General features: G+C 39.7%; 1 long non-coding RNA gene across 1 annotated transcript; it reads right to left on the bottom strand.

The window, feature by feature from the left end:
- Window positions 1–333: 333 nt before the first annotated feature.
- Window positions 334–3,211, bottom strand: LOC122053801. The gene is made up of 4 exons (XR_006132369.1): window positions 2,506–3,211; window positions 2,352–2,426; window positions 1,487–1,551; window positions 334–371 (listed from the first exon to the last, which is right to left on the bottom strand). It is a non-coding gene; the product is annotated as an uncharacterized LOC122053801 (long non-coding RNA).
- Between the last annotated feature and the right edge of the window lie 10,816 nt (window positions 3,212–14,027).

Here is a 14,027-nt window from a genome sequence, read left to right as displayed (position 1 = left end):
AATCGGACAGCACCTCCCCTGTAGCAGTGACAAATGAAACCGGTATACATCACCAACAGATAATACATATGCAGGTAAAATCACAACCACGCAGATAATATGCAGCCCACACGGCTGGAAAATCAAACACAGCGGAAAACAGAAATAACAAGTATAAAGTAACAAAAACTCATCACGGGCCGGCCCGGCTTGACTCCTCGACAAACAACCAAATACAAAATAACAAGTCCACAGCCAAATTATTACAATGCTAAATTCAAAGGTTTAACTCACAATAAAATGAAAACCAAAATCATAGTAACGTCCTCGAATGTGACGTGGAACTGGCGGACAGGATCTCCAGGCGACTCCATAAATCCTTTACCTGCTACCTGGTGAAATTACCAATATACGGGGTGGTGAGTATAAAGACTCAGCGGGTAATAGACTGATAGTGCATGAGTATGGTAAAGAACTAGAGATGCAAAGGTATACAGTCTCGTATGGTAATAGCAGATACTACAGTGATATCATAATAAGTGTCCATACCTGAAACCATATCCTAGGCTAGTAAGGGAAGGTAGATGTAGCAAAATCCTGCTACAGTACTGCTCATAACTACATGGTATCATGTGAGGTATATACAGGTCAATGGTAGGCAAGTCAGTGTCTAAACACATATCACAGGTATAAATCTCAACCTACGTAAGCATAACAGCATAAATAAACAACAGCAGCATAGATAAGCAACAACAGCATAAGTAAACAACCGTATCAACATGTACAGTAATAACAACGTATGCACGGATGGTCACCCCGCCCACCTCTCTGCACCACGACCCCTGTATGGTCGAGAGGCCGGATCGATGACAACTGTACGACACTCCAGCCGCCACTACTCTCGAGTGACCGAGTGGACAGTTGCATAGTAGCTGAATAGCCACGTCTGCGAAGGGGGTCCCTGCTGCCCGCGACTCCAGCCGCCACTACCCATGAGTGGCCGAGTGTGGCATGACAGGACAAGCAGCACGCTCCAGCCGCCACTACCCATGAGTGGCCGAACGTGCGGCTCTAGGCCAACGACCGTCTCAACCACAAGGGAGCCAAAGTCGTCGGCTATGCATGCAATGACATGATGCGAAAATACAGCAGTCATCATATATATATAAACAGAAAACAGGTATGCTACATGAAGCCAGCATGCTCAGCAAGGTGTGTAAATAAACAGAAATCAAAGCAGGTAAACATGGTATCAGGTGTCCATATAACCAATACCTACTATCTAATGTCTGGTATCTGGTATCCAATACCTAGTACTATAGTATCTGCTAAATATCGTGAATAGCAACGAGAGACTGTATAGATACAGAAACGAGTAGCTCAAAGATTGAGTGGAAGTATCAAACGCAGGAAAAATAAGAGTGGAGTCAAGATAGATACATCAACTATCTGAACATAAAGCTCATGCACTAGGATCAAAATACTAAAGAGATAAAGCAACAAGTACCCGCCTTTATCTGCCGATCGTGATAAACTAATCTCATGTCGAGACGCACATCCCGAATCCAAGTCCTGCAATCACATAATATATTTAGCTAATTACATATACAACAACTAGCTAAAACCTAAAACCCAATTCTAATTCAATTAGATAACCGTTTAATTTCACCTAATAATCCAAATCTAACTTAATGATAAATTCATCTTTTATCCACCAATCAATTCAAGATCTACCACAGTCCACATATCACATAGAATAATCTAACCCATCATCACTAATTATGATATCAATCTTATGATTCTATTACAATCATGTACTTCTCTAAATCAACCATAAACCTTCATCTCAATAACAAATCATCCACATGATAATCACATACAAACTAAAAATCCACTCAAACAATAAATCACAACTAAATAGGACTAAAACACTCTAACCATTTCACAACTAAAATCAAATATGGTTATTACACGAAATTACCATTTCAACTTACCCAATTATCCAATCCAATTTAATTTCATCAACTACTAGCATCATGGATCAAACATGCACGATTTATCCACCTAAATCACATCTGAAAATACCAACTAAGATAGCTAATTACTCATTCATCATATTATCACATCTTAACAGCTCAAATAGAATTTGATCCAATCCATATCAACCTAATACCAACAAGAGATCAATCAAAACACTATAGTAACTTACCATGAATCAAAGCCCTCAACCCAGCTCTAAAACCTTCACATTTCACTTGCAAGTGGATTTTCAATCTAAGTACCCTCAAACAGAACAATCTAACATGAGACTCAAAGAGGATAATCTTGAAAGAAACTAAATCAACAAAGAAGCAACGATCGAATGCTTATACCTCACCAATGAGCTGATGGAGCTGCTCCATGTCCACTAGAGAACCAATTGGGGCAACAAGGCAAGGTCAAGCTCACTGCCAATACATAGGTAAGCTGCCACGAGTATATTGGAGCACAACGAGTAAGAAAATCCACTCAAGAGCATCCACTCACCATTAGGGCAGACGACGACCCACGGTGGTGGAAGAGCCCCACCGGTGATGACCAGTCCGCCTGGAATGTCGACATTGATGATCGATGATCAGCACTGTGGCAAGCACAACCCGGGCACAGCATCGGTGATGGCATCACGTGGTATGGGAGAGGGGAAATCGGCTCACGGGCACAACCCCACTGCCTCCTGCTCGTGGCCGGAGAAGGAAAACGACGATGGCATCAGGTGTCCTTCGAGGTGACAGAGAATCGACGATCTGACGGTGCGGATGGCCAGGCACGGGCTACAACTCAGAGAGAAGGACAACCGTATCGAACGTCCGGCGATCCGTGGAGATGGCAAGTCCAGCCAACGGTGAGAAGATCAGTGCCGGAGAACTTGGGATTATGGCATCGGAGAAATGAGAGGCGTCGGGGAAGAGGTAGGTTCGACGCTCGGTGTGCGTCTACGCCGGCCACGGCCTGCTGATGGTTGGCGGCTTCGACGATGCTAGGTCACGCAAGACTGTGCCGCACGTGAGAGGACGGCACCTCCTGCTCTTGGCCGAAAGCAGACCGTGCAAGGTAGGGCAACTCCGGGAGCTTGGCGGCAGATCTAGCTCCGGTGATCGAAGGAGAGGAGGTGGCGGATGAGATCTCGGCGACAATGAGCAAGAGGGAGGAAGGGAAATGGAGTGGTCGGCGTAAGATTAGGGCACAGTGAGATTTGGGTGAGGTTTTTTAAACCTAGGTTCAATAAATGAAACTCTAAGTTGGTTTCCTCAATCAACTCCCACTAAAGGGTATTCCAAACAGGCTTTCTCTAAACCTAATAATTGATCCCCTTAAAATACATCATACGAGCTCCGATTAAATCCCAGAAAATTCCTAAAAATTCCTGAAAAATCTAATAAGATTATTTTTCCAATAACCCTATTTATTTAATTATTATTTGGGCACCATATTTTACATTCTCCCCCACTAATAAAAATTTGGTCCCCAAATTTACTGCTCAACTCAGGGATCCACGTCTAAGTGTAACAATCCAACAACATACTCATATACCACTCCATCCAAGTATCATAACAAATCTCTAACTGTCAAAGATGACTCTGTGGGTTATGAGCTCATCCTGCTTCCGCTACTCTCACACTGCTGTCAAGCCAACTGTAAGTAAATCAATCATCTCCAAAATCCACAACACCCAGTATCAGCAAATCCTCTAACATCCACATTAAGCTCTCAGTCTGTTCATCTGTATAAAGATGTAAAGCGGTTCTAAAACAGAACTTTATACTCATGGTCTATTATAAAATCTGCCACTATTGTGATGTGAATCATGAATCTCCATCCAATTCAATACTCAGAGATATACCCTAAGGTCCGATAATCTCTCTACCATATAATCCTGCTACTCGATCTAAAGAATCTGTCCTATAAATCGATAGCTAGGGAGCAAGTCGTCGCCCAACAATGCTTACCCAAACCAAAATATCCTCTCCAAGCCTTGGATAATCCCACAACAAAATCCATCATAACATGCTCCCAACTCCACTTCAGTATCCAAATCAACGGAGATAATTCTACTAATCTCTGATGTTCAGCCTCCACTTGCTTACATAATAGACATCAAGCTACAAAATCCGCGATGTCTTTCCTCATACGTTCCACCAAACAGGAACACTTTAAGTCTCTATACATCGGGTGTGTTTCCCGGATGTATCACAAATCTAGGCCGTTGTGTCTCCTACAGTCACTCCTCCCGGATAAGAAGTGAATCGGAAACACATAAAATCTCTCACGAAAATAAAGAATCCAACTGGCACGAGAAGACTACTCCGCCCATGCTACATCAGAACTGCACCAAACCCCAGGTACGATACATATGTGTAGAGTACAAATCCGACTACACTAGAAAGTACAACTAAGACAGGTGTAGTTATCAGCTTCTCGTTTCATCACTTGAAGCTGATCTTGTACGCATATATCCAGGAAAATTTCATATTCATCCTAGACAGTCCAGTCAACGGCATAACAATACTGGAGAAACCCCCAACTCTACTAAACATGTGTCCCAAAACTCGTAAAAGACAATCACAATACGTACTACTAACTTCACATATAGATGTTCTCGTCAAAACATCTCTAGAACTATGCGAAGCTAGTGTACGTGATCCACCTCGGATCGGGAATAAATCACAACATCGCCAATAAAGACAATGAAAACTGATCCAAACACCTTAATGATACCAAGTACATCGAGTCCATAAAAACATCTAGGGCACGGTATGCCTAAAATGATAACACCAATGACCCACAATGTATGTACAATAGGCTCACTCAACTGTAGGATCCCCAACAACAAGCCTATGATCAAATCACCAACTACAAATCCATAAATCCCTATATATCACAAACACACTACACTCCATGTCACTATCAACATCAAACGTCAAATAATAGATCATCAAACGACAACATCTCACTACACCTGATCTCTCAATATCCACTGAAAAGAATATCAATCTCAAGTCCAAAGATTCACACAACTTTATGACTGAGAGTCCATCCATCAAGAAGATATCTCTATAACTCTCATAATCATCCTATAAATGTCCCTCAACAAATATCGATAAAAGATCAAACCCTCTAATATGAGATATAGGCTACAAGATCTGGTAAAATGATCACGTGGTCAAGGTCTTAAGCCACCTGATAGAGACAATGTTAGCTGAGTCGTCTAACCATTGTCTTGTACCCCATCATACTGTGATTGCTCCACCCTGAGGTTCAGCAACCTCCAGTATCGAGCAATGTACACAAAGATAGAGGAACGCTACAACTAAACTAGCTGATCAGAATATCTATCAATCAACGCTCTACACCTCAAAGATCATCATCTGAAATTATACCCAGTTACGATCGGACCTCCTAGGTATTACTCAACTAACACCATTCCTCCACACCATTGCGGGGTATACATCACTAAGTACATCATGGATATCTAATCGTATTTAATAGTCCCATGAGTCATGATCTCCCATGGAACAATGTTAGGCGAGTCGACTGATCATCGCCTTAAAATCCATCATGCTAACGAAAGAAGTAGAGAGCTACTCTCTCTCCAAACACCTCAAGAAAATCACTAAGTGATGTCCTGATCTCCAAAAAAAAAACATTCTCTGCTTCTTCCTTCACGTGGTACCGGGTCACGTAAAGGTTAAGCAGCTAACTTTAACTCTCTCACGTCAGTACAAATCATATATCCGAATGTACTCTCCAAGTTATACCCTTGTAACGGTTGTATCCCAAAGTGTTAAGCAGGTAACTCTACCCTTTTCCACATCAGTGGGGTTATTTAACTGAATGTACCTTCTAGGTTACTCAACCAGGTACATACAACCCATGGTTAAAGTCCCCATGGAATAGGATGTATCAATCCTCCACAGACTAGTCAAACCAACAATGGTATACGGCTAACTCGATCAATTCTTCGTCTGTACAAGTCATGCACTCAAATGTATCTTTTAGGTTATCTAACCAACACACATAACCCAAGGATCAGAATCTCTATAAAAATAAAGTGAGTCGGTCTCCTACTAACCGAACTAATAAAAGTAACTCAGTACTCTACCATCTACACCGTCAAGAATGGATCACTCTTCTACTGATCAAGTCAACCAAGGTAGATCGGACCTCTATAGGCTAAAGCAACTAGGATAAGTCGATCCTCTACTAACCAAAGCAACAAGAGTAAACTGGTTCTCTACAATCCAAACCAACTAGGATAAATCAATCCTCTACTACCCAAGCCAATAAGAGTAAATCGGTTCTCTACGAACCAAGGCTATATGAGTAAATTGGTTCTTCACGAACCGAAACAATATGATATTTAGCAGATACTAACCACTACTAGACTAGTGGTAACAAAAATTAATAACACTGGTGGTATGATAAAAGAAGTCCTATGAGACTGTATTCCTTGATCTCTAGTAGGGTCAACCGTGATCAGTGATTGACCCAACACATTTGATGTATACTACAAACAACTGGACAGGTACTAACAAACGCATACTAATACATAACATAACTAACATAACAACTATGCATGCACTAACAGAAATGTAAGATAACAATATTCAAACATACCTCCTATAGCTTGGAGAATCCTGTCACTGCCTGGTCCAAAAACCCGAAAAGTCACACCGAGAAACCAAATCACGAACAACCAAACGAAAATAGGCCTCATAAACCTTGGCTCTGATACCAATAAATTGTCACGCCCCGAGAGTAAGGTTGTCCGATGAAAATCGGACAGCACCTCCCCTGTAGCAGTGACAAATGAAACCGGTATACATCACCAACAGATAATACATATGCAGGTAAAATCACAACCACGCAGATAATATGCAGCCCACACGGCTGGAAAATCAAACACAGCGAAAAACAGAAATAACAAGTATAAAGTAACAAAAACTCACCACGGGCCGGCCCGGCTTGACTCCTCGACAAACAACCAAATACAAAATAACAAGTCCACAGCCAAATTATTACAATGCTAAATTCAAAGGTTTAACTCACAATAAAATGAAAACCAAAATCATAGTAACGTCCTCGAATGTGACGTGGAACTGGCGGACAGGATCTCCAGGCGACTCCATAAATCCTTTACCTGCTACCTGGTGAAATTACCAATATACGGGGTGGTGAGTATAAAGACTCAGCGGGTAATAGACTGATAGTGCATGAGTATGGTAAAGAACTAGAGATGCAAAGGTATACAGTCTCGTATGGTAATAGCAGATACTACAGTGATATCATAATAAGTGTCCATACCTGAAACCATATCCTAGGCTAGTAAGGGAAGGTAGATGTAGCAAAATCCTGCTACAGTACTGCTCATAACTACATGGTATCATGTGAGGTATATACAGGTCAATGGTAGGCAAGTCAGTGTCTAAACACATATCACAGGTATAAATCTCAACCTACGTAAGCATAACAGCATAAATAAACAACAGCAGCATAGATAAGCAACAACAGCATAAGTAAACAACCGTATCAACATGTACAGTAATAACAACGTATGCACAAAGAGAGGCTAGCTCTCTTAATCCTAGCCAAGATCCTAGGTTTTCTACCGAAGAATTGCGTCTATCCTTTCCTAATAAAAAATTTAAGGTTATCGGTACTCATTGTTTGGATCTCCAATTCTATCAAACCTTTTGTCCTGAGGTCATAGAGATCAATCAACACTATTAACTTGATAGCGTCATCTTTTGTAGACATGCATACAATCCTATTCTCTATTCGGAATTTTAGCACAACTTGTGCGAACTTGATCCCCATCATTTTAGGACTAGAGTTGCTACTCGAGACATGTTGTTTGATCTTGACATGTTTCTTCGATTTCTACGGATCTGATCGTCAGTTAACCGTATCTTTTTTAGTAAGTCTCTTCCTGATCCATTACCTGCTCATTTTTCTCATCTGACTTTAGACCTCATGTATGCTGACTTCTTTGAGGGACCTCGTCCTAAAAAAATGTCAACTGTACCTCTTACTCCAAGAGATAACGCTTTTTATAAGATGGTTGTGTCTTGTGTTTATCCTTTATCATCTGGAGATCAGGGCGTTTTGCGTCTAGTTCATCTTTTTCTGATGTACGCCCTTAAACACAGACTAGACTTTGACCTAGGCTACTGGGTATTCAGATCTATCATTTACTATTCAGGGTACAATACTTCACTTAAGGTTCATATGATTCAGTGTCATGTTCTTACTGCTTATATTGCCAATCTCGGAGTAGGAGTTCATCGAGGCGAGTTGATTGAGTTGTCTAACTTTGATCTTGTCGGTGTTAGGCTGTGAGATCTCGGAAAAATTTAATAAATAGGGTTATTTCAGAAATAGCCTTATAAAATTTTTCTGGAATTTTTAGAAATTTACTGGGAATTTTTCGGAGCTCGTACGATGAATTTTGAGGGGATTAATTTCGAGCGCAGATAAAGCCTGTTTGGGATATCCGGTTAAGTGAGGAAATGTTTTTATTATATAAATTCTTTTTCATTATTTCCTCTCCTAAAACGCCGATTGCCCGAACCCTCTCCTTCCCCCGACTCTTCTCTGCCCCTCTCGCGGACGAGCGACGCCAACACAAGGGATGCTCCAGCTCCGGTGATTTTTCTTCCCTGGCATCGTCTCCGATTGAGCTTAGAGACGGCTGGCATTTCCCTCTCCAGAGCCTCACCAACGTCAGGTTCCCTTGCTACCAGCGGCCGATTCCCTCTGCCCTTGATCGATCGTGCCATCATCGATTGTGTAACGCCCACCCTTCTTACCCAAGGGCGGCGCTACGATCTTATACTACTTACGTACATGCTTTAGTTATACTATAACAGCGGAAAATTTTAAATCATTCCTTTTATTTAAATAAGCATGATATCACATATTCCGATTAGTTCGAATGTGCATATATTGATCATATAACTAAAAATATTAATTTGTCCGAATCGTTCTTGCCGAGCCACCACCACACACATCACTATCAGCTCCTCCTGCTGCTCCATCGTTCCGAATATCCGTCCCCCGTATCTGCGGTACAAGGAAAGTAAGCTATGAGCACTCATGGCTCAGTAAGTTCCTTTCCTACTCACTAAAACCGAATTCATATCATTGCATATCAATATCATGCGAGGTATCATAAGCATACGACATACAAGGGTATCATATTCATATTCATATCATAATATCTCATGACATTATATCTAATCATCAGATAATTCAAGCACATATGTAGGCAATGCATCATGAATTTGAAAACTTATACTTATAAGTACTTGAAATTAATATCATCATCATTTGGGATCCCGGTTTGTACCACATACTTAATGCGTAGGTCCAAGGTAGCAAGTCTTGAGCCCTACCATGCATACATACTAGGCCCGAGTCTTACTCCATCGACCTAGGGCACTCAAAGGCCCATTACTGACGAGGCCCGAGTCTTACTCCATCGACCCCGGGGCGTTTACGGAGCCCACCCTTGGTACAAACCATAAAAATAACTTATCATGCATAACTATCATATCATGTCCTTAACCATCTTTCATGCATTTATTCTTTTCATTTCCTTTCATTATGTATAGCATTTTCTATGCTATCACATATCATAACATAACTTCATTTCTTTTCATTATGTATAGCATTTTCTATGCTATAACACATCATGGCATATTTCATAATATAACTTCATTATGCATATCATTTCGTAACTAAAGCAATCATGCATTCTAACTTATTATCATATCATTTTCATACAGCATGGCATAGACATATTTAATTTTTGTTCTAGGGTTTCTAGGGCATCTATCCCTTCATGGCCGAACACATAATGATTCATTTAGGTCATACAAACATGTATCACCTTCACACATTATCAAGTTTTCATAAGAAGTACTTTTAACCCCTTAGGTTTCATTTCCAAGGCCTCTAGGTCCTTTAAACCTTACTTGGCCGAAATTCATAGAATATAAACTTCCTTTAAGTGGCCTAAAGCATGGGAAACCTAAGTAAATTTCATAGCAAGATTTACTAAGAACATCATACACAAAGTTGGATCATAAACAAGCTAGGACTCTTGTGATCTTACATGTTATAAATCATGTAACTAATTTTCTACATTCCAATTAAACATGAGAGCATTAATCATCTTTCATAACATAATATCACAGAGGTCATTGAGCATATTAGAATTTTGTTTAAGCTTCTCTAAACCATCACCTTACCATGGCCGAAATATTAAGAGTAAGGTTCATGAGTTTCTTTCAACATACAAGTATACAACTCTTAAGAACTTTATATCATGTCATATAAGCATAGTTATTTTAAATTCAAGGTCCTCCTAACCCTAAATTCTTTCTTGGTCGAACCATGAGAGTGGGGTTCTTTTGGTTCCAATCAACTTCCAAGCAAGAAAACCATAGGAAGGTCCTTAGCATTTCATAGAGGGAACCTTGCACTAGATTGGTTAGACAATAATTTTCCTAACCTATTTACAATATTTTTGATTGAAATTCTAGGGTTACATACACCTCTGATCATGCATCATATATGTATAAAAACATAGGGGAAAACTTTCTTTCAAGGCATAGAAAAAGAATCCGAAAATCACATGAAAGCCTTGTACCGCAGGTGAGGGGAAGCTTACTTTCTTTGCTTAAGTTTCCTAGAGTTGAGAACTTGCTTGTGGACCTTTCTTCCTTGCTTGCTTTGCTCGGCACCAATGGAGGAAGAAGTGGCTAGGTCTTTTGGTGGAGGGGAGGAGGAAGAAGAGGAGGCTTCTTCCTCTTGTGTTGCTCGGCAACAAAAGAAAGAAAGAAGGGGGAGAGTTGTTGCTCTCGGCAACAAGAGGAAAGAGGGAGGGAGAGTGCTCGGCACAAATGGAGGAGAGGAGGAGAGTGAGTTGAGGATGAAGCCCCCCCCCCCCATGCCTATTTATACTAAAGTGAGGGGAGGAAAACTTGACTTGATTCATCCTCCTCATTTACTTCTCCTCTTAATGAGAAAGAATATGCTAGAGAAATGCTTCTTGAGTTTCTCTCTTTTCTTTCTCTTAATTTCTCTCCTTTCTTTCCTTTAATTATAATTCCCATCTCTCCTCTTACAATATTCACTCCTATCACACTTGGTTAACACATGCATGCATCCACAAGAGAACCAAGGATCAAATCCTTCTCCTAACATATTTTTGTACAAAATAATTCATGTATATGCATTATGCATAAATATTTCATACATGCATATATAATATCTCATATTTCTTTTGTTTACATTAATTCCTTGCATTATAAATCATGTATAGAACTTTATATTCTCAACTTTATTTTCTTTCATAAAGTTTTTAATCATCTAAATCCTTCCCATCGTAACATTCAACGTAGACTATCTACACATTCTTTTCATTACATTCGTACTCTCATTGCCCTTACTTTATCTAGGCTTTCTAGGGGTGTTACAAACTCCCCTACTTATTGAAAGTTCGTCCCCGAACTTAGAATAACAATTTCTGCTCCGATTCCTTAGATACTGGTGGAGCTTCCAATCTCCCTTCCTCGATTTCCTCGAGATCTTCCTCTCCGAACTCGCCGTGTTCCGGAGATTCCGAGTCGCTCACATAGTTGTCGAAGTATTCCGGCATATCGGGTTCATCCGCGAACTCGAGGTATTCGCCAAAATATTCTACACCCTCGGGATCGTATTCGAACGGGATATAGTCCATTTCTACAAGATTTTAAAGATTCATTATTCCTCTTATGTTATAGCCTAAGGTTCTTGTATCTAGGCTACCATTCATGCATCCTACTTATCATCATGCACCATTCTCTAGGGTATAGCTTAAGGTATCCTTCCTAGGCTACCATTCATGCATCCTAGAGTATCATACTATTTTTAACACATACTTGTCATCATGCACCCTTCTCTAGGGTATAGCTTAAGGTATCCTTCCTAGGCTATCATTCATGTATCCTAGAGTATCATACTAATTTTTGCATATAAATAAATTAAGCAACGGTACTTACTTGGAGCGGCAGGAAGGAGCTTGATGTGTGTGTAGTGAGCTGGCAAAACTTCGGTAACGCCCACCCTTCTTACCCAAGGGCGGCGTTACGATCTTATACTACTTACGTACATGCTTTAGTTATACTATAACAGCGGAAAATTTTAAATCATTCCTTTTATTTAAATAAGCATGATATCACATATTCCGATTAGTTCGAATGTGCATATATTGATCATATAACTAAAAATATTAATTTGTCCGAATCGTTCTTGCCGAGCCACCACCACACACATCACTATCAGCTCCTCCTGCTGCTCCATCGTTCCGAATATCCGTCCCCCGTATCTGCGGTACAAGGAAAGTAAGCTATGAGCACTCATGGCTCAGTAAGTTCCTTTCCTACTCACTAAAACCGAATTCATATCATTGCATATCAATATCATGCGAGGTATCATAAGCATACGACATACAAGGGTATCATATTCATATTCATATCATAATATCTCATGACATTATATCTAATCATCAGATAATTCAAGCACATATGTAGGCAATGCATCATGAATTTGAAAACTTATACTTATAAGTACTTGAAATTAATATCATCATCATTTGGGATCCCGGTTTGTACCACATACTTAATGCGTAGGTCCAAGGTAGCAAGTCTTGAGCCCTACCATGCATACATACTAGGCCCGAGTCTTACTCCATCGACCTAGGGCACTCAAAGGCCCATTACTGACGAGGCCCGAGTCTTACTCCATCGACCCCGGGGCGTTTACGGAGCCCACCCTTGGTACAAACCATAAAAATAACTTATCATGCATAACTATCATATCATGTCCTTAACCATCTTTCATGCATTTATTCTTTTCATTTCCTTTCATTATGTATAGCATTTTCTATGCTATCACATATCATAACATAACTTCATTTCTTTTCATTATTTATAGCATTTTCTATGCTATAACACATCATGGCATATTTCATAATATAACTTCATTATGCATATCATTTGGTAACTAAAGCAATCATGCATTCTAACTTATTATCATATCATTTTCATACAGCATGGCATAGACATATTTAATTTTTGTTCTAGGGTTTCTAGGGCATCTATCCCTTCATGGCCGAACACATAATGATTCATTTAGGTCATACAAACATGTATCACCTTCACACATTATCAAGTTTTCATAAGAAGTACTTTTAACCCCTTAGGTTTCATTTCCAAGGCCTCTAGGTCCTTTAAACCTTACTTGGCCGAAATTCATAGAATATAAACTTCCTTTAAGTGGCCTAAAGCATGGGAAACCTAAGTAAATTTCATAGCAAGATTTACTAAGAACATCATACACAAAGTTGGATCATAAACAAGCTAGGACTCTTGTGATCTTACATGTTATAAATCATGTAACTAATTTTCTACATTCCAATTAAACATGAGAGCATTAATCATCTTTCATAACATAATATCACAGAGGTCATTGAGCATATTAGAATTTTGTTTAAGCTTCTCTAAACCATCACCTTACCATGGCCGAAATATTAAGAGTAAGGTTCATGAGTTTCTTTCAACATACAAGTATACAACTCTTAAGAACTTTATATCATGTCATATAAGCATAGTTATTTTAAATTCAAGGTCCTCCTAACCCTAAATTCTTTCTTGGCCGAAACATGAGAGTGGGGTTCTTTTGGTTCCAATCAACTTCCAAGCAAGAAAACCATAGGAAGGTCCTTAGCATTTCATAGAGGGAACCTTGCACTAGATTGGTTAGACAATAATTTTCCTAACCTATTTACAATATTTTTGATTGAAATTCTAGGGTTACATACACCTCTGATCATGCATCATATATGTATAAAAACATAGGGGAAAACTTTCTTTCAAGGCATAGAAAAAGAATCCGAAAATCACATGAAAGCCTTGTACCGTGAGGGGAAGCTTACTTTCTTTGCTTAAGTTTCCTAGAGTTGAGAA

The sequence above is a fragment of the Zingiber officinale genome, chromosome 3A (genome assembly GCF_018446385.1).
Source record: "Zingiber officinale cultivar Zhangliang chromosome 3A, Zo_v1.1, whole genome shotgun sequence".
Lineage (NCBI taxonomy): Eukaryota > Viridiplantae > Streptophyta > Magnoliopsida > Zingiberales > Zingiberaceae > Zingiber > Zingiber officinale.
The sequence above is the reverse complement of the archived record's forward strand: the minus strand, read 5'-3'. Positions and strand labels throughout refer to the sequence as shown.